The sequence below is a fragment of the Mus caroli genome, unplaced genomic scaffold, assembly GCF_978045245.1.
Source record: "Mus caroli unplaced genomic scaffold, Mus_caroli_1 scaffold_14, whole genome shotgun sequence".
Taxonomy (NCBI): Eukaryota; Metazoa; Chordata; class Mammalia; order Rodentia; family Muridae; genus Mus; species Mus caroli.
In genome coordinates, this window is record NW_028227269.1 from 94,370,694 (window position 1) to 94,396,311 (window position 25,618).

A 25,618-nucleotide genomic window follows, 5' to 3' on the forward strand; every position below is an offset into this window, starting at 1 on the left:
GCATGCATGATCCCCAGAATCCTAGTCATCAGGGGACGATGTGAAGCAAGAAGAGTGTTTAAAAAGGATCAAGGGTGGATACAGCTGTATCAGACATGTTTCTGTTTGCTCCATTGGTGCCACTCTCTGTGAGTGTAATGAGTATATTTGAAATTCTATTTTAGCATAAAAATCTATCTGAAAATATCTTTAGTGTCTTTAAATCCAAGGACTATTTACTTTACAAAGATGTCAAGAGTCCATACTACAAGATACTTTTTATGAGTCATATAAGTGGTCTTTGATGGACAGACACATTTACACATTAAATGGAATTCAAACTCCTGCCATTTTGAATAATTTGCAAACTCTTTTGCAGATTCATGCACTTACACTTTTTAATTGTACAATCTCCAGTTTATGAGACATAAACATATTTGTCAAACTTTTTAAAAGGAAAATATAAATGAAATGCTTCTTGTCTACACAAAATGATAAGAAGCAAACCTGAAGGAGAGGTGGGATGTAAAGGCACACTAGACTACAGCTGGTAAACAAGATTAAGATGTTGGAAAGTATAAGAGCATATTTCAGATTTGAGATCTAAATGATGAATCCCAACCTTCCAAGTCATGGAAACAACTTCCCTGCTAGCGGCAAATAACTGGGCTTTCTGTTATTTGTTGAGCAAATTACTGGGAGCTGAAAAGTAAGAGGCATGCAAAATCGTCTTACAGCTGACTTGCAGTGCAGAGTTCAGTGGATGGAAGGAACAAATGCTATGTCTGGCAAGGAATAAGAGAAACTATGGGGTTATAAAAAAGGCTACCACCCACTGCTGCTACTAAGTAAGTGTTATGCCATTGGCATTGGCACCTGCATTTTACTCAAGATGAAGAAAGAACTGAATGCTGGTAGATTAAAGCAACAGCCATTCTGAAAATGTAAACACACAGGCAGAGGCAGACATGCAGTATATAAATTTTTTCATTTGTTTCTCTTCAAGCAAATTAGAGAGTGCACTTCCCTGCTAATTACCCTTATCCTGAGCCCCAAAGACTCAACCCAACCACCTCTCAATAACTTACAGGTGACGTACCTCCCTTTGTAGTTCTGTTCCATGTTTATTCCAGAAACACAGAAAACCCATTTGTATCAAATTATTCATGGCCATTTGGGGGAATGGGTTGCATATTTCTGTGGAAGCAGGAAAACAAAAATAAAAACAAAATAGCTATTGAGTTTTACTAACAATACTGTTTTTGGGTCCTCAGTCAAAAGCTTTTGTAACTTTCAAAGATAAATTATTTCAGTTCCATTTGCCTAGTTGTGAAAATTTTTGAAGAAGTTTAACCCAGAAAAATTAGAGGCACTTTTCAAAATGCTCCCACCAAACAGACATCCTGTTCTTTGATTTAGGGATCAAGAAACAAGTAAAAGTCAAAACCAAATAGGAACTGCAAAACAAGAAAAAGATAAGAAATGGCAATGTGTAAAAAGCCAATTAGCCATCATTCAGAAGATGAAAACTTTTTTTTTAACTCCTTAACAATTCTTTTGAAGGTTATAGAGGCATGAGGTTAATTTGTATTGTTGGAATATGGTTTAGGATTCAATTATCAATTTCATTTGTTTTGAAACAAACAAAATGGGATACTTATCTACCTCAATGCTGATACAATTTATAGTGACAGACTTCTAGGTGGCAAAGAATCACTAAGTCCATGGCATGAAAATTACTCACATTTAGGAGTTCCTATGCTGAATTTTCAAGGACCAGAAATGTATAGCTTAAAACAGAGTAATTGTATGCATGAGAAATCAAAACCTTACCTACAAGTTTACAAACATTATACAGATTTTATTTACTATGTTGTTCTTTCCTGGATCTGTATGTAAAAAAACCCAAATGATGATTATTTACAGTCAAAATTAGTACCAGAAAGATTTTGGGGCAGGGCTCTTCATTTCATCTCTTTCAAAACTCTTGTGAGTTAACTAGAAAGGGCAACATCAATGTTTGAGTACAAAATCAATAAGAATATTTTCAAAAAAGAAGTAGTTCTTTAATTAGTCAATAATATTCTGATATAACCAATGTCACTTGACATACAGAAAGAAGAGATGAAAAATCTTTCAATATTGACGAATTTTATCTCCTCCCATGTGGATATTCCGTGTCTCCATTCTTCAAATAAAATTATTAGAATCTTTTCATTGAGTGTATAAAATACAAAATAGACTTCTATCAATTCAATCCTGTTTTACTGTTTCAATCCTAAAATGGTTTGTGAATCTTCCAAATGACAGGAGTAGATACAGAAAAATGAGCATACTTCTGATCAATATGGGCATGACTAAAATAGTGCTCTGACTAGTTTTAAGCATGACATGAAGTTTAAGGTTCTGATTATGTTCATTGACAATCCTGTGATTGTCTGGGGGAAAAAATCGATCTACTTTCTCACCAAGTGAGTTGTGAACTCGAATGAGTGTCACTATAACTTTGATAGTGGTGTTAATGATTGGTAATATGGTAGGAATCCAATTACTCTTATATAATTTTGATAGGAAAGGATAAGTTCCAGACACCTCTATGCCGATTTTAAAAAAGCTAAGTTAGAACCTGCCTGTTGTTGTTCAGTTTCCACGTGAATGTTGGCTTTCTATTATTTATTTTGTTATTGAAGATCAGCCTTAGTCCATGGTGATCTGATAGGATGCATGGGACAATTTCAATATTTTTGTATCTGTTGAGTCCTGTTTTGTGCCCAATTACGTGGTCAATTTTGGAGAAGGTACCATGAGGTGCTGAGAAGAAGGTATATCCTTTTGTTTTAGGGTAAAATGTTCTGTAGATATCTGCCAGATCCATTTGATCCATAACTTCTGTTAGTTTCACTGTGTCCCTGTTTAGTTTCTGTTTCCATGATCTGTCCATTGGTGAAAGTGGTGTGTTGAAGTCTCCCACTATTATTGTATAAGGTGCAATGTGTGCTTTGAGATTTACTAAAGTTTCTTTAATGAATGAGGCTGCCTTTGTATTTGGAGCATAGATATTCAGGATTTATAGTTCCTCTTGGAGGATTTTACCTTTGATGAGTATGAAGTGCCCCTCCCTGTCTTTTTTGATGACTTTGGGTTGGAAGTCAATCTTATCAGATATTAGAATGGCTACTCCAGCTTGTTTCTTCATACCATTTGCTTGGAAAATTGTTTTCCAGCCTTTCATTCTGAGGTAGTGTCTATCTTTTTCTCTGAGATGAGTTTCCTGTAAGCAGCAAAATGTTGGGTCTTGTTTGTGTAGCCAGTTTGTTAGTCTATGTCTTTTTATCGGGGAGTTGAGACCATTGATATTAAGAGATATTAAGGAAAAGTAATTGTTGTTTCCTGTTATTTTTGTTGTTAAAGTTGGCATTCTGTTCTTGTGGCTGTCTTCTTTTAGGTTTGTTGAGGGATTACCTTCTTGTTGTTTCTAGGGTGTGGTTCCCGTCCTTGTATTGGTTTTTTCCTGTTATTATCCTTTGACGGGCTGGATTCCTGGAGAGATAATGTGTGAATTTGGTTTTGTCGTGGAATACTTTGGTTTCTCCATCTATGTTAATTGAGAGTTTGGCTGGGTATAGTAGCCTGGGCTGGAATTTGTGTTCTTTTAGTGTCTGTATAACATCTGTCCAGGATCTTCTGGCTTTCATAGTCTCTGGTGAAAAATCTGGTGTAATTCTGATAGGCTTGCCTTTATATGTTACTTGGCCTTTTTCTCTTACTGCTTTTAGTATTCTATCTTTATTTAGTGCATTTGTTGTTCTGATTATTATGTGTCGGGAGGTATTTCTTTTCTGGTCCAGCCTATTTGGAGTTCTGTAGGCTTCTTGTATGTTCATGGGCATCTCTTTCTTTAGATTTGGGAAATTTTCTTCTATAATTTTGTTGAAGATGTTTACTGGTCCTTTGAGTTGAAAATCTTCATTCTCATCCACTCCTATTATCCGTAGGTTTGGTCTTCTCATTGTGTCCTGGATTTCCTGGATGTTTTGAGTTAGGATCTTTTTGCATTTTCCATTTTCCTTGATTGTTGTGCCGATGTTCTCTATGCAATCTTCTGCACCTGAGATTCTCTCTTCCATCTCTTGTATTCTGTTGCTGATGCTCGCATCTATGGTCCCAGGTTTCTTTCCTAGGGTTTCTATCTCCAGTGTTGCCTCATTTTGGGTTTTCTTTATTGTGTCTACTTCCCTTTTTAGGTCTAGTATGGTTTTGTTCATTTCCATCATCTGATTGGATGTGTTTTCCTGTTTCTCTTTAAGGACTTCTACCAGTTTGGTTGTGTTTTCCTGTTTTTCTTTAAGGACTTGTAACTCCTTAGCCATGTTCTCCTGTAGTTCTTTGAAGTCCTTCTTGATGTCCTCTATCATCATCATGAGATATGCTTTTAAATCCAGGTCTAGCTTTTCAGGTGTGTTGGGGTGCCCTGGACTGGGCGAAGTGGGAGTGCTGGGTCCTGATGATGGTGAGTGGTCTTGGTTTCTGTTAGTAAGATTCTTACGTTTACCTCTCGCCATCTGGTAATCTCTGGAGTTGTTATAGTTGTCTCTGTTCAGAGGTTGTTCTTCTGGTGATTCTGAGTATCATCTGTCAGCAGACCTGGGAGACAGGCTCTCTCCTCTGAGTTTCAGTGGTTAGATCACTCCCTGCTGACAAGCTTTCCTCTTAAAGGGAAAGTGTACAGATATCTGGCGTTTGGACCTTCTCCTGGCCGAAGAAGAAGGCCGAAAACAGGACCTTTCCCAGATGCTGTGTTGCTTTGGCAGGTCATAGAAGCTGTCAGCTTCTGTGGTGCACACTCTCAGCTGTGCAGACTACGTTCCTAAGTTCAGAGGAGTCCTGGATCCAAGATGTGCTCCCTGCTCCTGAGGCAGAGGGCTCCTGTGCAGGGCAGAATACAGTCTTCCAGCTGGGAGGGTGCCGGATGTCTGCAGCCCCAAAAGGGTGCTGCCTCAGCGGCTCTGTAGCTCCTGCCTGTCCCAGAAGCTGTCTGCCTCTGTGGTCCTCACTCTCACCTCTGCAGACTAAGTTCGGTGGAGCCCCGGAGCCAAGATGGCGCTCCCTGCAGGGTGGATCACTGTTCTCCTGCCTGTTGTTAAAGACATTTTTCTACTGTGAAGTTACGACCTGAGAAGTTCAACAAGTTTTCCTTTTTTTTTTCTTTTTTGTCTACCCACATGTAATATGATACAGATGAGCACAAGCATGTTAGTTGTATAATAAATCTCTGGGTCATAGGGTGTGAAAACTAATAGAATTATTAATTAACAATTAATAGAAACCAGGTGTGTCAGTCAAAATATTGTTCGGTATTTCTTCTGACTTTATGGGAAGTTCATACATCAGGATCAATTTTTATTTTTAATAGTTTAGTTTACAGGTTATGTCTTATATTTAAGGGTTTATTTAGGTTGGTGAAATAGTTAAAATTTGAAATAAATTGTTAAGTATTTTTTTCTTACTCTATTATTTACCCTGTCAGTAATAACACTGTGCTCCTCCTCACAGGGGATGAAGAAGCTACAGAATCTATTTGAAACATGAATGTAATTGTTCTAAAGGTAGCATGAGTAACAGGTCAATAAAATAGTCAAGTAAAATTTTGCTGTCTAATTAGGTTGGGTTTGGATCAAAAACAGTATTTTAAAAAGGATACCAAATACTAAATATCAAGTGCCTGCCATGGTTGAATATAAAACCTAATAGTACCTTGTTGTACTTACTGTCTGCTGAGATGTAACTTCCATTCTGAGACTATTAAATATTACAGACTATTGTGGCCCAGGAAGACATCTAGGTTTTCATTGTTTTTATTGTACAAAGTACTTACCGACTCTACCTCTGACTTCCTTTTATGTGTATTATCACTACAACTCATAGCTGCATCCCACAGACTCATTGCTCAGAGTTAAATGATCCTCTCACTTTACAACAGCACTCAGTTTTCAGAAACAGCCCTCAGATTGGATGTAGGATATCACCAGTGAGAACTTAGCATTTTGTTCCATCTATGATCACATTGTGGAGTCTTAGACTTTTACTTAACTAGATAACCAATACCAGGTTACCTGACTTTCATGAGGATTCTTATGTGTAGCCCACTTCCTGTCCTAATTTCTATACCAATTGTGGTTATATACTGCAGAAATCAAAGCCAGACCTTTGCTAATTTTAACATTAGATTTTTTTTTAAGTAGCACACCACATCACAGCATCTGTTTAAATGGGATGATCAATTTCAGTCAATGAGGAGAGACTAGAGGTGATGGAGCTATGGCAACAGTCTTAGCCTGGGGGTTTCTAGGATTACAATGATTGGCAGTGACCTGGTAAACAACTCAGTCTTGTGGAAAATGGAATAATTTGAGGAAAACTAGTTACTGGCTTACATCAATGAAGTATAAGATATGTCATTCTATGTATACACACACATACACACACACACACACACACACACACACACACACACACACACACACACACATATATATATATATATATATATATATATATATATATATATATATATATATATATTCCATTCTAGGAGGCTTTAATGATAGTTAAGACTGCACCATGGGTATATCCCTTGTCATTACACTAATCAGAGAATAGTCTCTAAACTCACTGTGACAATTAGATCTGGAAGTCTTGATTTCTAAACTGCTACACACTGAACAGTACTGTAGTCTTTTTTTGCCACTAACTATGGGTTCAATATGCTCACCTAAATAATCTGTTTCAATATTTTGAATAACGTGTTGTAAGTGATACAGAGCTATTTGGTTCTCTTTAAGCTTTTCCTGTTAGAAACCTACATATGTTTTAGACCCTCAATGATGCTGAAAGATATAAAGGAGAAAGGAAGCAAAGAAGGAGAAAGAGGAGAAAGACAAAAAAAAAAAGAGAATAAAAAAGAGAAAGGGATAGAGAAGAGAAGAAAAGAAGGAAGGGGCAAAGGAAGGAAGGAAGGAAGGAAGGAAGGAAGGAAGGAAGGAAGGAAGGAAGGAAAGAAGGAAGGAAGGAAGGAAGGAAGGAGGTCAAAACAGAATGAAGGCAGAAGGCAATATGTATTGTGTGGAAAAATCAACAATATGATGGATAAAAGAAAAAAATCAAAAGGATACTGGAGTTGTATGAAACTGTGAGGGATGATCATACTCTAGGTTGAAAAAGAAATGTTCAATATAGGGTTATAATTTTGAACACTTGATGATGCAGTTTAGGAAATTGTAAGGGGTAAAACAATCCTGGAAGAATTATGTGTTCGGCAATAGGCTATGAGGATTTATAGCCTTGAGCCAGTGACCAACTTCCTTTATCCCTCTCTGCCATCCCCAACCTTCTCTCAGCCTTTTGTGTGTGAATGGAATGATCTCTTCCTGTTTCCTAATCAGCAAGCCAGATTCATTTTCCTGCTTCCTTGTCTTCTCTACAAATAAAAACATTTTCTTACTTAAGCCTGATTTTTGTCATGATTTTCTTACAGTAACCAATTCAGATTGTGTGAGAGACAGAAAGAGCATGAGGGCAGTACTGAACATCATTTTATCATACAGCTGTAGATAATAACAATATGCTTCCCCTACCAAATGATTGAGAACTGGACCATGGACTGATTCTTCAACACCCAAGCACATTTCACATGGAGATGGTCAGTCGTAGCATCTTGTTCTCATTTATTTGGTAACCTTAGGTAATGTTATTTGCAGTTAAAAATTCAAGATAAAATTAAATTAGATTGAAAATTACGTATCATTTGTCTTTTTCCATCCTGAATTTCTTTAGTATCACAGACACTCAGAATACCTAATGATCAACATCAAACTCTCCATTTTGATTCAAAGAAGATTGATTTACATGTAGTTGTGATTACAAGCACACACACACATACACACACACACACATACACACACACACACACACACACACACACACACAAACACACACATTAGCCTTTCCTTAAACAATTGTGATATAGCCAGGCAGTGGTGGCGTACACCTTAAATCCCAGCAGTTGGGAGGCACAGGCAGGTGGATTTCTGAGTTCGAGGCCAGTCTGGTCTTCAGAGTGAGTTCCTGGACAGCCAGGACAATACAGATAAACCCTGTCTCAAACATACAAACAAATGTTGATATAAATAAATAAATAGTATAAAAAATGTCTACAAAGACCATTTGAGGTAATTCATACTTTATACCTACTTCTCCCACAACTAAGACTCTTCTTTGTTATCAACAAGATTAAAATAGTTCAGTGTCATAGATAGGTGAAGGAAAATACATGTCAATCTATGCACATGTCATTCATTTCTTCTTTTAACATTACATCTATCTATGTACTATATATATATATATGCATATCTGTATATCTTAGTAAAAAAATAAGTTGATCAGTTCTTAAATCTAGATTAGGATATGTTATGCAATTTATTCAATTAAAAAACATAAGATTTAATTGCAGAGCTTATACATGGGTACTCCTCAACTTTCCCTTCTCCCAGGGACCTCTGGGAAAACTCCCACAATCATCTTGCTAACAGTATTTAAAATCTCTCCTCCTTCCTTAGCTGCTGTTTTTGAGTTCTGAGCCAAGTCTCTATAGCCTCTACTTTCTTCCTTACCACTGAGCTTTGTGTACATGAAGCCCTAGAAGTCTTGTAGGAGAATCTACCCTTTCAATAGTCAAAGATGTCAGACACAAATTTCACCCTCAAGAACCAATGTGTGTGTGGGGGGACACGTTACACACAAATCTCAAAACTCTGTGCTGGAAGTTTACTGTTCTGTGTTTCACCTTTGTAGCTACCTTCAGCCACTGTTCAATGCCATTAATTTTAATATGTTGTTTGTAAATTTTATGGAACAGAAGTTGTCTGCTGAAAATTACGCCAGACTTAAGTTTTAGTAGATTGGTTCACTTTGTTGTGGCGTTTTGGTCATTAAAAATAAATATAATTTTGTGTTTGGGGGAAAAACAGCATTTACAATGAAACTGAATACATTTCCATATAATAAACACAAACTAATCACCTCATTCTTAAGATCTTAAGCCTTGGTACATAAGTAAGTTCTGTAATGAGAGACTAATAGCCCCAGCTCAACATTTCAGCCTTGTGGTTGTGGGAGGGAAAGACTGCCCTGCTGACTTTTCAAAGATGTTTCCAAGTGTTGATTAGTTGCTTTCATTTCCAGACCACTGTGTTCTCCATCACTGACCCCCAGCTTCCATCAGAGAGATGTAGAGGATATTTTATTATACACGAGCTTTGTTTAGCCTTTGCCTGGTAGGAACAAAGGTATATAAATAACTATTCTGTATGTGCTTCCTGCACAGAGCTCCACAAGAATCTGCATATATTATCATAGTCATTTTATACATCTTTACATGAAATAGTGGAGAGAAGTCTCAGTCATAAAATACATGGCAGAGCCATTAGCAGGCCAACGGCAGAGGCCACACGTGCTTTATATCAAACTCTGACAGCTTTAGTGTCTACAATATCATGGTCTATTTTGGCAGCGATGCACCCATTCAAGCTGAATTAAAAGTTGCAAATACCCTAGTGTAGCCCATCAAATGCTGAATGCCCATCATCAATCAAGCAATTACCATATGGTACCTGTGCTGACAAGTGCGTAGTAATGTGGGAGTTTTTCACTGTTTTCACTAAGGACTTAGTAGTTCTGTTGGATATAATAAATACTAATGAAGGAATAAACATGTTAACCACTTTCTGTAGTATTCCTAAAAGCAACAAATAAATGAAACTCACAGTGTTCCATATGAGGATGGTTGGTTTCTTCTTGTGTTAGAATTATGAAGTAAATCTTAACAGTCTATCATATTCAAACTATGCAAATTACATTATGAAAACAATAATACTTAAGGTCAAATTTACTCTATGTGACCTAACAGGTAAACAAAGCATATTAGAAATAGGAATTTGCTCACAGAGGGAGTGTGTCGCATGTAATAGGAATGAATATACACGCTTATTGCTTTTCTAAGAACTTGTATTTTAATGTAACCCCAGGCCCCCCCACACACACACACATACGTACACTAAAGGAAATCTACTGGAAAATTTCTCTTTCCTTTATAAAAATATTCTTGTCATCATGCACTTCTTGGCATCCACAATAGTGTCTGTGTTTGTTGAATGTATATGGGATGGATCTCCAGGTGGGGCAGTCTCTGGATGGTCTTTCCTTCAGTCTCTTCTACACAATTTGTCTCTATATTTCCTCCCATGAGTATTTTGTTCCCCTTTCTAAGAAGGACCGAAGCAACCACACTTTGGTCTTTCTGTGCATGGTGACAGGAGCCTGATATAGCTGTCTCCTGAGAGGCTCTGCCAGAGCCTGACAAATACAGAGGCAGATGCTCACAGCCACCAATTGGTCTAAGCAGGGAATCCCCAATAGAGGGGTTAAAGTACTGAAGGAGCTGAAGGGGTTTGCAACTTCATAGAAAGAATAACAATATCAACCAACCAGATCCCATCCCCTGAGCTCCCAGGAACTAAACCACTAACCAAAGAGTACTCATGGAGGGACCTATGGCTCCAGCCACATATGTATTAGAGGATGGCCTTGTTGGGCATCAATGGGAGGAGAGGCCCTTGGTCCTATGAAGGCTTGTGTAGGGGTATGCGAGGTTGGGGAGTCAGGCATGGGTGGGTGGGGAAAAACCCTCATAGAAGCAGGGATAAGGGGTATGATAAAGGGTGTTTCCAGGGGGGATACCAGGAAAGGGGATAAAATTTGAAATACAAATAAAATATCCAAAAATATTCTTAAAAGCTATCTTGGCTTTCAGTAAGATCATAACGAAAAGTGAGTTTTAGTATTTAATCACTCATGATAAAGCATTTTGCTGTGTGCCTGTTGCATATTGTGCATATAATGTGTATAAAACAATGGGTAAAATTGGAAACTACAGTTTAATAAGACATTGAATTCTATCAAAAAAAAAAAGGCAAAAGTTTACAGAGGCTCAAATGGAATTTCAGGGCTAAATTATACCTTAACATCAACTTAAAGAGATCAAACAGAGGCTCCAGTTAAAGTTGTCTGGACTCCTCACCCACAGATGATGTAAGGTATCAAACTAGCCCTGTTTTATGAAGCTCTTTTTTTTTTTTTTAGAAAACTTTATATAGTAATGGAAAACCAGAAAATGAGCATTCCTTCATATATCTGATATGAATTTATACATTCCTGTCCATTAAATAACGAAACAAAAAGAATGCTAATGCTTGACTGACATTGAAATGACAGCTGAAACTTGCCTACGTTATGTTTATGAATGCATGATAAATTTGCTTTATTTATAGGTTGTTTCTTACACTTCTAAATTTTAACATGTGTCTTTTAGGTTTCTGATGGCACCGTAATTCTGTGCCCTACAAATGTTAAGAATCTACATGTACAATAATCTATTTTAATCTTTAAAATATTAGCCATTGTTTCCAAAATGGAGTTAACATCTTTGTCCTTTTTTTCCAAAACCACAGGACTACCTTAGAACTGTAAAATTATACATCACATTGAATGATAATTTTTATATTCATCACATTTCCTAATTACTTTCTAATACTATATAGAATTTCAAAAATAATAAGTTTTTATGAACTAGTTTGTTGGTCTTCCATGTGCGTCCATAGGCTCTTTGAGAAGAGACATATCTCATATTTTGGGGCACTGTTACTACATATTTTAATAAAAATGGACATTATTTTATTTCCTTGCTAAAACACTAAACAATTTTATAAAACAACACAGTTCATAGGCTGCATTAGGATAGATTTTAGACATATGGGAAAAATTAATGGAAATAATTATGTCTGTTCTTTTGAAACTAATCATTAAGATTTTGTAAACTTCATCTGCTTTGTGTAGCACTGATGTTACTGTTCCATGTTCCTCCCTAACAATAACCCGGCATCAAAGTATAAAAAGAAGACACAAAGAAAGAAAGAAAGAAAGAAAGAAAGAAAGAAAGAAAGAAAGAGAGAGAGAGAGAGAGAGAGAGAGAGAGAGAGAGAGAGAGAGAGAGAGAGAGAGAGAGAGAGAGAGAGAGGGAGGGAGGGAGGGAGGGAGGGAGGGAGGAAGGAGGAAGGAGAAAGGAGAAAGGAAGGAAGGAAGGAAGGAAGGAAGGAAGGAAGGAAGGAAGGAAGGAAGGAGAAAGGAAGGAAGGAAGGAAGGAAGGAAGGAAGGAAGGAAGGAAGGAAGGAGAAAGGAAGGAAGGAAGGAAGGAAGGAAGGAAGGAAGGAAGGAGAAAGGAAGGAAGGAAGGAAGGAAGGAAGGAAGGAAGGAAGGAAGGAAGGAAGGAAGGACGTTAAAGGGTGAAGTCAGAAGGGGAAGGAAGACTACTTGGGATTATGAAATATAGTAATCTTGCCTCAAATATAATTCCAAAGCCATGATCACAAAAATAGTTGAGGTCTATGGGGCAATAACAAAACAAACAGGCATGAATGTGGGTAAAGGATTTGTAGGTAGGAAGAGGAATTAGGCAGAGTAGAGAGGGAAGTGTAATTAGAAAACATTTTATACATTTATGAAATGTCAAAATTTTTAATTAATAAAGTATCTCATCCTGTTTTCTGTCTTAAAGAAATTTTGTCTGACATTTCCAAGTACAACAACTCTCAAATGAACTTGACAATTTTTAATGTGCTTTAGTGATCATGTAAATACCTACAGTAATTATTTGTCTTAAGCTCAAATTGCTCTTAATTATCCTTTCACAGTATATTATGTTATATTATAATAGCTTTTTATTACACAAAAATGTTGGCAAGAAAAGTAAGTGTAGCATGAACAAAATAAGATCACCTGTGCAAAGAGGGTTTCATACAGAGAGTAACTGTGTGTACTGGAATATACTTTTCTTAATAGGAGTACTCAAAAACATGACTTAACACATCTTTATTTCTTTAACAGAAAACATATTAAAATTGCACACTCTTAATGACTAAAAGTTAACACAAACCTGCTTGTTCTGTTGATGCATGCATGCTTTTACTCCCAGCACTCAGGAGGTACAGGCATATGGATCTCTAAGTTCAAGGCCAGTCTGGTCAACATAGTGGATTCCAAAACCAGCCAGAGATACAGGAAAAACCCTGTCTCAAAATAAATATATTAATCAATAAAAAGTAAGTTCATACAGAGCAGAGCTAAATTAGGTTCTGAATAGAATGTTGGTGAAAATTAATTTCAATAAATTTAAATCTGTAAGAGTTACCTACTATTTTTATTGTTTAAATATATTGTGTTATTGCTAGAATAATCATAGATGTGTTTTTATGGTGATATCTTCTAAACTGAATGGTATTTTTTCATATGGAGTATTCTTTAAAATATGAATTACCCTGAGGTAGGAGAAAGGGCTCAGTAGTTAAGAATATTCGCTATTCTTATAGAGGACTGGGTTTGAGAGTCCAGCACCAACATAGTGAATTACAGTCTTTTGGAACACTAGTTCTACTGTATCCCATCCTTCACATGTACTGCATGCCTTATGTCCATACATATGCATGTCAGTTAAATAAAGTATTATTTAAAATATTAATAAATTCATTTGTGAATAACGAGCAATTTAAATGTCATTTATGCCAAGACCATATTCCATGTTTATTCAGCACTAGTTTATTTTTTGCAATAATTCAGCAAGATTTTGAAATAGCCTCTAAATAGTAATTTTTTGATGAAAATTGTTTTTTCTTTTTTTTTTTTTTTTTTTTGGTTTTTCGAGACAGGGTTTCTCTGTGTAATCCTGGCTGTCCTGGAACTCACTTTGTAGACCAGGCTGGCCTCGAACTCAGGAATCTGCCTGCCTCTGCCTCCCAAGTGCTGGGATTAAAGGTGTGAGCCACCACCACTCAGCTTGATGAAATTTCTTGACTGAAGCTTAACAGTGATTTCAATAAACCAAGCATCAATAGACAAATGACCCACATTCTCCTGAATATTTAAAAAAAATAAAACTTAAAGTCTATCTAAATGTAGGATGTGGATACATGGAGATTACAGAAGGTAGTGAAGGGTAGATAAAGGGGGGCTGGATTTGAATAGATGAAGTTTTATATACAACATGGAAGAATAGCATCGACTTCCATTACTAACTTAGTTAATACACTCTAAAATAAGAATTAATAAAAAAAAATCTGTGTGTACCATCCTAAATATTTCTATGGAAATACTAAAACCAGTGTGTAGAAAAAAATTGACAGCCAATTGAAAAATAATGAAAGAGTTTCTCCAAACACAAAGAGCTTGAGTGAAATTTGGGAATATATTTTACAGAGGTTACTTCATAGATGAGGAAAGACCGTGGTAGTCACACCAATGAGATATAGTGAATGGGAAGTTCAAGGTGAGAGATGATAATGAATTGAAGAAAATGTTGCAGAGTTCACTGCATGGGTGATGAAGTATCCTGAGGAAAGGCTGCCGTGTTGACTGTGATTAGCACACTGCCTGCCCCTTGCATCCCAGAGTAATAACATAGGACAAACAAACAAACAAGCAAGTGGATTAGCCTCATCTCAGAGAATTGAAGTCCGTGCTGGTAAAAGAAATACATGTAAATGTCTCTGTGAACATTTTCTGGGCACTTTCCAAGTATAGGTATGTGAGAAGGGTTGAGAGCCATGACTCACACTCACACATGAAAACTATCCTCAGAACGTCAGAGGGATCACCACAGAGAATGCACACGTCCCATTTGTTTCGGCTTCCTCTTGTGTTGGTGGCTGACTGCTGTCAGTGCCAATCACATTGGTGATGTAGTCACAAGAGAAGCTGCTATGGGGCTGAGCACAGCCTAATGTATTTTTTCAATGGAATTTAAAAAGTGTGTAACAGATATCTGAGGGTAACAACTGGAATGATAAAAGATCAAATGTATTAGACAAATCAGTAAATATAATTGAGTAGAAGTTCTCATAATAATGGATTCAAGAGGACTCCAAACAATGCGTTCTTGTTGGTAGGGTTAAAATACAATTGTGGGAAAATGGTGAATGAGAAAAATATATGGTCAACAAAAGAGACACTTCTATATCTTGTTCTTAAAATTCTGAATCAATATCAGATGAAAAGTAGTAAAAAATTCAATTAATAGGAAAACTTATAGTCATTGTGTATTTGGAAAAATCCTGTCTATTAAGAATTATAAGCTGGTTGTGATGGTGTAGAGTTTTAATCCCAGTACTCATAAGAGACAAGCTGAGCTCTATGAATTCAAAGAAAGTTCCAGGCCATCAGGAGCTATATAGTGAGGTATGTCTCAAAAACCCAATAATAGATAGAAAGAAAGAAAGAAAGAAAGAAAGAAAGAAAGAAAGAAAGAAAGAAAGAAAGAAAGAAAGGGAAGTAGATAGAATTTCCAAAATATTATAATATAAATTCCATTGATTCCAAATATTATATAAATAGAATTTTACTAATTTTAAGTTATTTGAAAATACTACTTCATAAATTATACCTGTTGTGATTTTGCCTCATTTATTGATTAGAGTTTGAAACACATACTTGATGCTTAAGTAGATATATCACATGTAAATTATACTGAGTTGATTCTTCTAATGGAGGTGTTTAATTTTCTTTCATGTGTCAGTGTGATTTTTTTCATGTATGATGTGTTTATGTTTGGGCCCTAGGTATATGTGTATGTCTCTGCATGCACATGTCATTGAGAGAAACACATTGTAGGATGTTAATTTTTTGCCATCTAGAGGTGTGTTTAAAGTAACAAAAGTTATTTTATTATATGAAACTAAACCTCTATTAGCTAATCTTTACAGCTAAAACCAGTATTGCAAGTCACATACAACATATCCAACTTCATTGTTATTTCTTTATGGACTTTCATAGTTTTCCCATATAATCTTTATAAGAAATATAACAAGTCCTGTTGCATCAACCGAAAGAACTTGTACAGAATGGATGAGGAAGAAGGATACACTAAAAACACCGAATAGAGTTTAATGAATGGCATGTGTCTGTGTATGGTTATAAGCCCTCATTTCACTATTATACATATAATAGTTTGAATTTACTGAATTTAAAATGAAATTTATTCAATTTTTTTCTCACACCCAAACACATGATGAGAAAACAGCATTTGAGTTAAACTCATACCCACTCATTTACATTAGGGTCTCTTCATCATCACCTTTCCCTACTCTGATACAGCACCAAAAACCAACACCACCATGACCACACCTAGCATCACCATTGCCATTGTTAACATAGTTGCTATCATCATCATGATCATCATCACCATCATCACCAACAGCAGCAACAGTAGCAGCAGCTCTGTGAATACTCAAAATAGCATGTGTCTACTGAAGGGTGGCAGGGGAAGGAATCTACCTGCCATTTCAAATGTTTTTTCAGTCACTGTTGGGTTCAGTTTTGATTTTCTGCCTTCATATTTTTTTTTCCTTCTGTTCAGTTACATTCAATCATCTCTTGAAAAAGATCCTGTAAATTTTTTTTTCTGGGGACAAACAGCATATTTCTGAGATAATTATAATTTTACAGTGAAATCAAGGTCACAGGTTTGTTTGTTTGTTTGTTTGTTTGTTTTTAACTAAAATCAGAAAAATCTTTCCCTGCCATCTTTAAAACAAAATATCCAACATTACTTAGGAGTAATTATTTTGACATCTTAAATTTTTCCTCACAACTATGATACTAAGTAAAAATATAATGAGGCCAGGCAGTGGTGGCACATGTCTTTAATCCCAGCTCTTGGGAGGCAGAGGCAGGTGGATTTCTGAGTTCAAGGCCAGCCTGGTCTACAGAGTGAGTTCCAGGACAGCCAGAGATATACAGAGAAACCCTGTCTCGAAAAACAAAACAAAAAAAAAATAATGAAGTTTAGAACAAATGTACTTTTCTGTAGTAAATATGCAGGAGCCTGGAGATGAATAAGAATGTCTTATTTTGGGCTGAGAAGCCATAGTCTCTTCACAACAATCTTATAAGAGTAATTCATTTTTGTTTTTTCAAGTATTAATATATATCTTATTTTGAATTAATGTTTTTAAATGATTTAAAATAATTAAATTGTTAATATATTATATTATAATAATATAATAAATAATTACATATTTATTTGTTATTTAATTAAACATATTGATTTAATGAATAAATAAACAAAATAACAGTAATAAAATAGCAAATAATAAAATAGCAAATAGTTAGAGAAAGGATTGAAGGAGCTGAAAGGGTTTGCAACCCCATAGGTAGGATAACAATATCAACCAACCAGACACACCAGAGCTCCCAGGGACTAAACCACTAACCAAGGAGTCCACATGGAGGGACCCATGGTTTTAGCTGCATATGTAGCAGAGGATAGCTTTGTTGGGAGGCCCCTGGCCCTGTGAAGGTTCAATGCCCCAGTTGGGGAATTCGAGGGCAGGGAGATGGGAGTGGGTGGGTGGGTGAGGGAACATCCTCATAGAAGTAGAGGGATGGAGGGGATAGGGGATTTCAGGAGGAGGGACCTGGGAAAGTGATAGCAATTGAAATGTAAATAAATAAAATATCTAGTAAAAATATCTTAAAAATGAAAAGAAATAAATTAATTAAAGTAATTATTAACATACTATATTACTATAAAAATATAAAATAATCACATATTTTGTATATTAATTAAAGTTGATTTAATGAATAAATAAATAATATAATGGTAATAAAATAGTTTAATTCTTAAAAAATAAGTATGTATATTTTAAAATAAAATATAATTACATAAATTACCCCTCTCTATTCATTTTTATTTCCTCCCCTCCCATGTACCACCATACTACTTTACTTAATCTAAATCATAACTTTTTATTATATATATATATGTATATATATATGTATATATATATGTATATATATATATAAAACCCTGCTTAGTTTAGTTACAGTTATTAATTTATTTATGGCTATTTGTATGTTTATGATTTCAGGTTGACTACATTGTATTAGATCACCAGTAGGGGCGCATCCCTGGGTAATACTATTTGTATGCTCCTCAGCATTCTAAAGATATGATTCTATATTTTATTAATTTATAAGTCATTTATTAACTTACTACAGTTATTATTTGTTTTAATTTACTCATTTGCTACATATGGACTTGGGCCCCTTGATACAAAAATTGTGATAAAATTACCATTGCACACATTAGGATATTCTGTTCTTAAGTAAGAGTTTTGGAAGGAAAAATGAAGGTCTTCCAAGTTACACAATAATACAATGGGCAAGTTAAAGTTTGTGGCAATGAAAAACTGAGAAAAGGAATGTTATGATGCATTACTGAGTCCTGTACTGGATAAATCTGAAAGTACTCAGAACAGGAGTACAACAGTATAATTGATGAGGAGAAGAAAGGGATTGATTGTCCTTGTAGCATACAAAATTTTAACAAGCATCTCAAATCATGTTTACAAGTAAATACACAAGTTCAAGGTTTCTGACTACATTGTATATTATATTTCTTATATATGATGCCTATGTATGGCAACCATTACCCTTAGGTTTTCTAATAGGAAGTCAAGATTAGTTTCCTGCTAGAGTTTAATTAGTTTAGCATCTTCCCTCACAGACAAGACCACTGAGTAATGAGTCAAGGTATATGTTCATCTGGATCTCAAATTATAAGGTTTTCTTAACTTGAAGTTTTTCACTAACACTGGATAAGCCATGTATCCTATGGAAACTCCCAAGGACTATGTTATGCAATGACTTATATGCCAGAAATTTAAAATTGAATCCTATGAACATTATGGAGTGTCCCTACAATCACCACTCACATTCTCTGCTTCTGTGCCCTTGACATTCACATTAATATAGAGAAGTAGGTCTAATATCAATACGGCATTTGCCTGGGAAGAATCAGTAAGTCTATAGCCTGATGTAAGGACAGCTTCCCATTTGCCCCATGGAGTTTTCATGTTTCAGAATTAATACACAATGTCACCAATAAAAACAGAGCTTGTTATTGTATAGGGAAATTAGGCTATAGAGTTAATTCACTTGGAACATTTACTCTTTCTTTCTTTCTTTCTTTCTTTCTTTCTTTCTTTCTTTCTTTCTTTCTTTCTTTCTTTCTTTCTTCCTGTGTTTCAGTACTTACATGAGATGTTATGGTATTAAGTATATAAAAATAGAAATACATAGTCTTCCCACATACCATTAATGTTTAATGAAAAACTCATAACTATTTAACTATTAAACATTTTCTATTACTAAGAAATATCACGAGATCAAAAGGAATGCTTTAAAATGCAAGAATCCTGACTTGTATTCATATAAAAATGGGAAAGAAATGACTGGGGTAATATAAATTTTACTTGGCATATAAAACCATCCTGAAAATATCATTCAGATAGTGGTAATAAGAACTCCTTTAATGAATGCTTATAAATGACTGAATAACACTATTTTTATGTAGAATAGTAAAAATGGTTATATTTGTATAGTAACATTGTGAACAATTTCCTTGAATCACCTTTGTGTGATAGAATGAGTATGTGTTACTTGGCTTAAAAAGCATTTACATGGTCGTTCTGACTATCTAGCAATTCATGACAAATTTGTACTATAGCTCCTTGTTCTACTTCCTTTGTGGCATGGTCCTGAATACCTGCTGTACTTCCAACCACAGATGGTATCATTCAGTGGTGGTTAAAAGGACTTTTCTTCATAAATCCTGGAAGTACACAAAGAATCTTTTATAAAGGATATAGCAGTGTGATACTTTCTATAGTGGGTGTGAATGTACACATTTGTTTTGCTTTGGAATGGAACATTTTTCAAGGATGTGTGATTTTGTAATTTATTATGTGGATGAATGGTGTTTGTACATTATATTGTTTCTCAGTCTAAAATTTATTGAAGTACAAAAATGAATTCTAACTCCTAAATCATGTTTGAAAACTAGAATAGAGAGTTATAGTAATTTCAAATGCTTTTTATTGTGTGGGGAATTAATCAAAGTAGAAATAGAAATAAATTCCTGGACAACTTTTGGTAAGTATGATAGTTATAATATAATTAACTATGTGGAAGTTACTGTAAACTTGAGAAAAATTGAGGGACCAAGGACGTCCTTACCATTAACAAGGCATAGCAAATGAATTATAAGGTGTGTCTTTGAGCCTGAATATCATTTATCAGCTGTTAAAGGTGGAAAGCCAATTGACTGAGGACCATAGAACATATATATCAGATGTACAGCTCACTATCATGTGAGTCTCCCAACAATTGGAGTGGGAACTGTCCCTATAGCCATAGCTTTATTATGGAAACCCTTTCTCAACAAGACTGCCTTGTCTGGCCTCAATGGGAGAGAAAGTGAGACTTGATTCACCAGGGTGGAAGGTGTACACATGGGGGATTCAACCTTCTCAGAGGCGAAGGAGATGGCAGATAGGGTAAGGGACTACGTGAAGGGGGAACCTGGAGGAGGGCAGCAGGTGTAATGGAAATAAAAACAACAACAACAACTTTAAAAGGCAGTATTTCAAACAGAAGAATTTTCAGACTAAGCAAAACTTTCTTCAGGATACTTAACTGTACATCTGTTCTCAGAAAAACATTTAATTTTATAATATTGTAGATAAGAAGTCAGGGGATTTCTAGCCAGTAATTCACTTATTTACATAGTCATTTAGGCTATAAATAGCAAGATAAAATGAGTAATTAATACAAAACATATGTCTACACATGGCAAGCAGTCTCTCAAGCCATCTTTAAAATCTCACCAACAAGTAGGAATAAAAAATTAAAACTGGTCCAATTTAACATATGAAAAACTCAAATATATAGGAGAAGATATGACCTGAAGTATGTATGTATTTATTTATATATTATTGAAACAGGTTCTTACTATGTAGCCTTAGGTGCCCTAGACTCCTAGGCAAGGATGGTCTCAAACTTATGGTAATTCTTCCTTCTATACCTACCAAGCCTAGGGTTCGAAGCCTGGGTGACATCACCTATCTTGAAGTACTCTTAATTTACCTATGCAAATATTCTATTAAAATATTTCCATGTTATTAATATGTAGTTGTATATAAAAATAACACTGTAGACAGGTCCATGTACATTATACATATGTGTGTATGTATAATGTAAATTTCCTATGTGCTACTTTACAAGGCACTAACATGCTTTCTCTTCAAATATTAGGCATGCAGAATCAATGCTTATCACTTTGTCTCACATGCTCATTAGAGTTTCTTTTCTTCTTTTGTTATTTGACTTATCTGTACTCTTTCTGCCACAAATAAATTTTGCACTTCCTTTGAATTCATCTGGCTATCAACAGCTTCCTGGATGGTATAATAATATTGAGTACTGGAAACATTAGTTCAATAAACAATTACCTATATGTATATTGTAATGTATTAATTACAACTTACAGGGCTGAATTTTGTTTCTTCTTTTATTTTCATAACTCTAAAGCATATTTAGGTCATCTTTAATACGTTGCTCTTTAACTATTGAACAAAATACCAATGGACTCTGATACCTACTTCACAATGCACATATATTCCTAAACATCACATTATGTACCTTGAAAACATGTCGCTTCATTTGGCAGCTATTAGTTGACAAGAAGTGTCATATATGGGTTCAATCGCATGAAGTGTGTCCAAAGTAAAATCAGTCACTGGTTGGCTACTCCAGAAAATTCTGTACCACCATTGCCCTAGCATATTTTACAGGCAGAAAAGATTGTAGGTCAAAGATTTTGTGTCTAGGCTGCTGTTTATATTTCTCTTTTATTAGCCTGCAAAGTATCTTTCCACAACAATGACTCTAGAATGAAGGATGCTTGCAGACACCAACTCAAATTCTTGACGTTCAATGAGATGTGTAGGTATCATCCACATATATCTTTATAAAAGGGTTATTGTATGTGACATATTTTCTTTAATATATATATATATTATGAAAAAAACTGAAAAATTATAATATCTATGTAATATTTTAGAACACTTGTGTGCATTTTTTGGAATATAAAGAAAGTATAAATAAATATTTACATGATTTATTATTATTCTATAATTGTCCATAATGCCTTCAAAAGACTTTAAATTTTATATTTATATATATATCAGTCAGATCTTCCAAGGTCCACTATATCATAATATGGATTTGACTTCTCTACCTTAAAAACACCAACTGAAGAAATATAAAGCAGCTACATTTGCTTAAATGTCATGTGTCCCTTTGTTAACTTTTTCTCCTATTGGTTTTGTATTTTCTGTTCACTTCTTGCTCCCGTGTACTCTTCAGTATTAGTTTTTCTTCTCATCGATTAAAATGATTCATAGGTGTTGTTTTTCCATTATATCTGACCCACATTAGATACATTTGATACCATAAATTTGTCTCCTAATCAGCCATAGAGGTATCCCATGCCATGACACTAAAAGAAATGGGCTCTCTCGGTTACTGTCAAGATCATCTTGGACATGTTTTATCTTGAGTATTGCTTGTAGAGTTGACCTGATATTTTAAGTATTGTGGCAAAGCAAGTGATGATGCACACTAAACACAATGTAAGAGTTTCTACTTATTATATGTGTTTTGGCTGCACTTATCATGTTCCTTGTGTAAGGTAAATCCTTTATTCTTTTATATATTTTTAGAAACTTTATTTACATTTCAAACGTTATCACCCTTCCTAGTTTCCTCTCCAACCCCCTGATCCTATCCCCTCCCCCTGCTTCTATGAGGGTGTTTCCCCACCCACCTCCCCACACCTGTCCCACAGCCCTGCCCTAGCATTTCCCTACACTAGGGCATTAAGCCTTCACAAGACCAAGGGCCTCCCCTACCTTTAATGTCAGACAAGGCCATCCTCTGGTACCCAGCAGTAACCATGGGTCCCTTCATTTGTAATCTTTGGTTCGTGGTTTAGTCCCTGGGAGCTTTGGGGGCTCTGATTGGAACCTGATTGAATTCCTTATGTTTCAGTGTTTCTGTTTTTCTTCAGAAAATTGTTTCTTCACTTCATTATTTCAAGGTGTTACCCATGAATTTTTCTTCTATTAAATAGAGTGTTTTGCTGTTTTATAAGTAAACTTTTAATCTATTAAATCTTTCATGATTTCCCCATTCAGCATGCTATGAGATAAGAAACTGGCTTTCTATTTTTCTGTCCTGAGCCAATTGTAGCAATCTCATTTACTCTGCCCCATTGATTTGTCTGGCCACCGTGCAATTTATCTTCTCAAAATGTGATAAAAAACCAAACAAAACTCTAAACATAGGACATAGCAATAGCTTTTTACATTGATGTTGAAAATGGGGAAGAAAATTAGTCTTTTTGGGCTTATAACTACTGTTTGTGGTCCTTAGTTCCTTTATAAATCAATAGGTTTGTAGACATAATTCTCTAATTCTATGATTGAATAATGATTTAATCCAGAGGAAGTAATCTCCTTGATTAAATGTTAAATGAGAACATCCATATAATTTAAGATTGTGATTTGTAAAGCCATGGTTTGCTTTTAAAGCTCTGTCCTTTAATGCCTTATACCAATATAGCCTGATTTATCTAAAGTAGACAGTGAATGTTAATGGATTTTATTTTTTTAAAGGGGAGTGAAGGTAGAGTCTGATTCCTACTACTGCAATCCTGGTAATGTACAGAGGAAGAAGAAAGTTGTTCAAGATGATGATGAATTGAAGAGAGAGATGTTTCTAAAGACAGAACTCTTGTGTTGTGAACTTTGGCTCATGCGTTTCAATTTATTAATCCACTCACGTGATCACTTTCTTATCTCTATCTCTTGTTTTATGTTTTTTAAATGAAAGAACCATTTCTGGCAAGTCTCTCATCAAGTGTTCTGCAATAGTCAATAGTTAATTCCTTTTTCTTTTACTTTTCTAAAAACAAAACTGGAATGCCAATTTACAATGAGAATAATACTTCATGCACAAACTAAGGCTTTCACTGATTTCCATTTTATTTTGAAAACTTACATCATTTTTAATCCATCAAGGAATAATGAAATCTCTAACTAGCTGTTTCTGAATGAATCTAAGAAGACGCTCTTAAACTGTACACTGAATATCAAATAGTTTTCAGACTCTGTGTGGCTTATTTGGCAAAAGTTATTAGAATTTTTAATTTATCCTTAAATAAATTATACAATACCCTCAAGGTTTGGTCAGTGTCACTTGAAATATCTCCAATATCTTTGGAAGTAAAACCAAACTATATATATAAAGTGTACCCAACAGATCCTCTTTTATCTAAACCCTGGAGAAAATACTGAAAATTTACAAAATCTCTTGGCATAAAATGTGCCCACTAAAATCAGATTTCTGATGAATTTTCACCATCTAGAATCCCCCATCTGCTTTGTAGTGGAACTCTTTCTCTATGCATTGGGTGTATGTATGTATTTCCTCACCAAAAGTCTTTGTTTAACTTAAAAAGAAAGGAAAGAAAGAAAACAGAAGTGGCTTTCTATATCTCTGAAATATTACCATTTTATTTAGATAAACATTGGACTTCACAGCAGAAATCCTGAAACTTAGAAGCTACAAATGCACCATTATATGGCCCTCAGATTTGCTAACAATGTTGAACTTGATCTTCTAAACCCTTTGCACGTCATGGGTCTTTCTATTTGGCCTTTATCTAATCTTCATTCTTTTGCACCCTCTCTTGTTTCTGATCATTTTAATTGTGTTTGGCATGCTTTGTTGATAATCAGCATGAAAACTACCCAGGAGCCTTCCTCTCGTGCAGAGTTTCCTAATGAGATTCTTACTGCCCTTAAATTCTAAAAACAGGACTTCTTCACTTCATTAGGTGAGGTTAAAGTCAATGTCAAAAGATTTTATCCTTCAGCTGATACCACCTGTGACAGTTAAAAGTGTAATAGTCCCAGAGTCAAAGCCTCTGGCAGTGTGCCTAACCCTGCAGATTATAGTTATATGGCTCTTTCTTAATATTGTCATCTGCAAAATGAAACAGAAAAGGGGAGAGATAAGCACCCATCTTCTTCAAAAAATTATATGACCATTTTTATGTAGTGTGCATAATTATATGATCTAAATATGAAACAAAATTTTTATGTAGTTGTGAAAATAATAGATTTTGATTTTTAATGAAACCTATTCCATTTCTTCATCTTTAAATAAGTGATCATATATATGTTAGATCATTAAATACTCCATACTATTACAAATAATTTTTATAAATTCTATATTATAAACTAATGTTTTTTACTCTTCCTTTTGCATATCATTATTGTTCCTTAAGTAATCCAAATATTTTCTATTGTAAGTCAACTTATAATTCTAATTAGAAGTAGCAATAATGGATTATAGGTTAGAGACCAATAAGAGATAAAAAAGATAAGTCATTAAAATTCTTATGAATTTTACAAATATATAATTTAATTCATAAATTGAATAAGTTAAGAAAGAATGAAAATGAAATATGTCCAGCCATATAAGTGGTAGAGGATGGCCTTGTTGGGCATAAATGGGAGGACAGGCCCTTGGTCCTATGAAGCCTGGATGTCCCAGTGTAGGGGAATTTGAG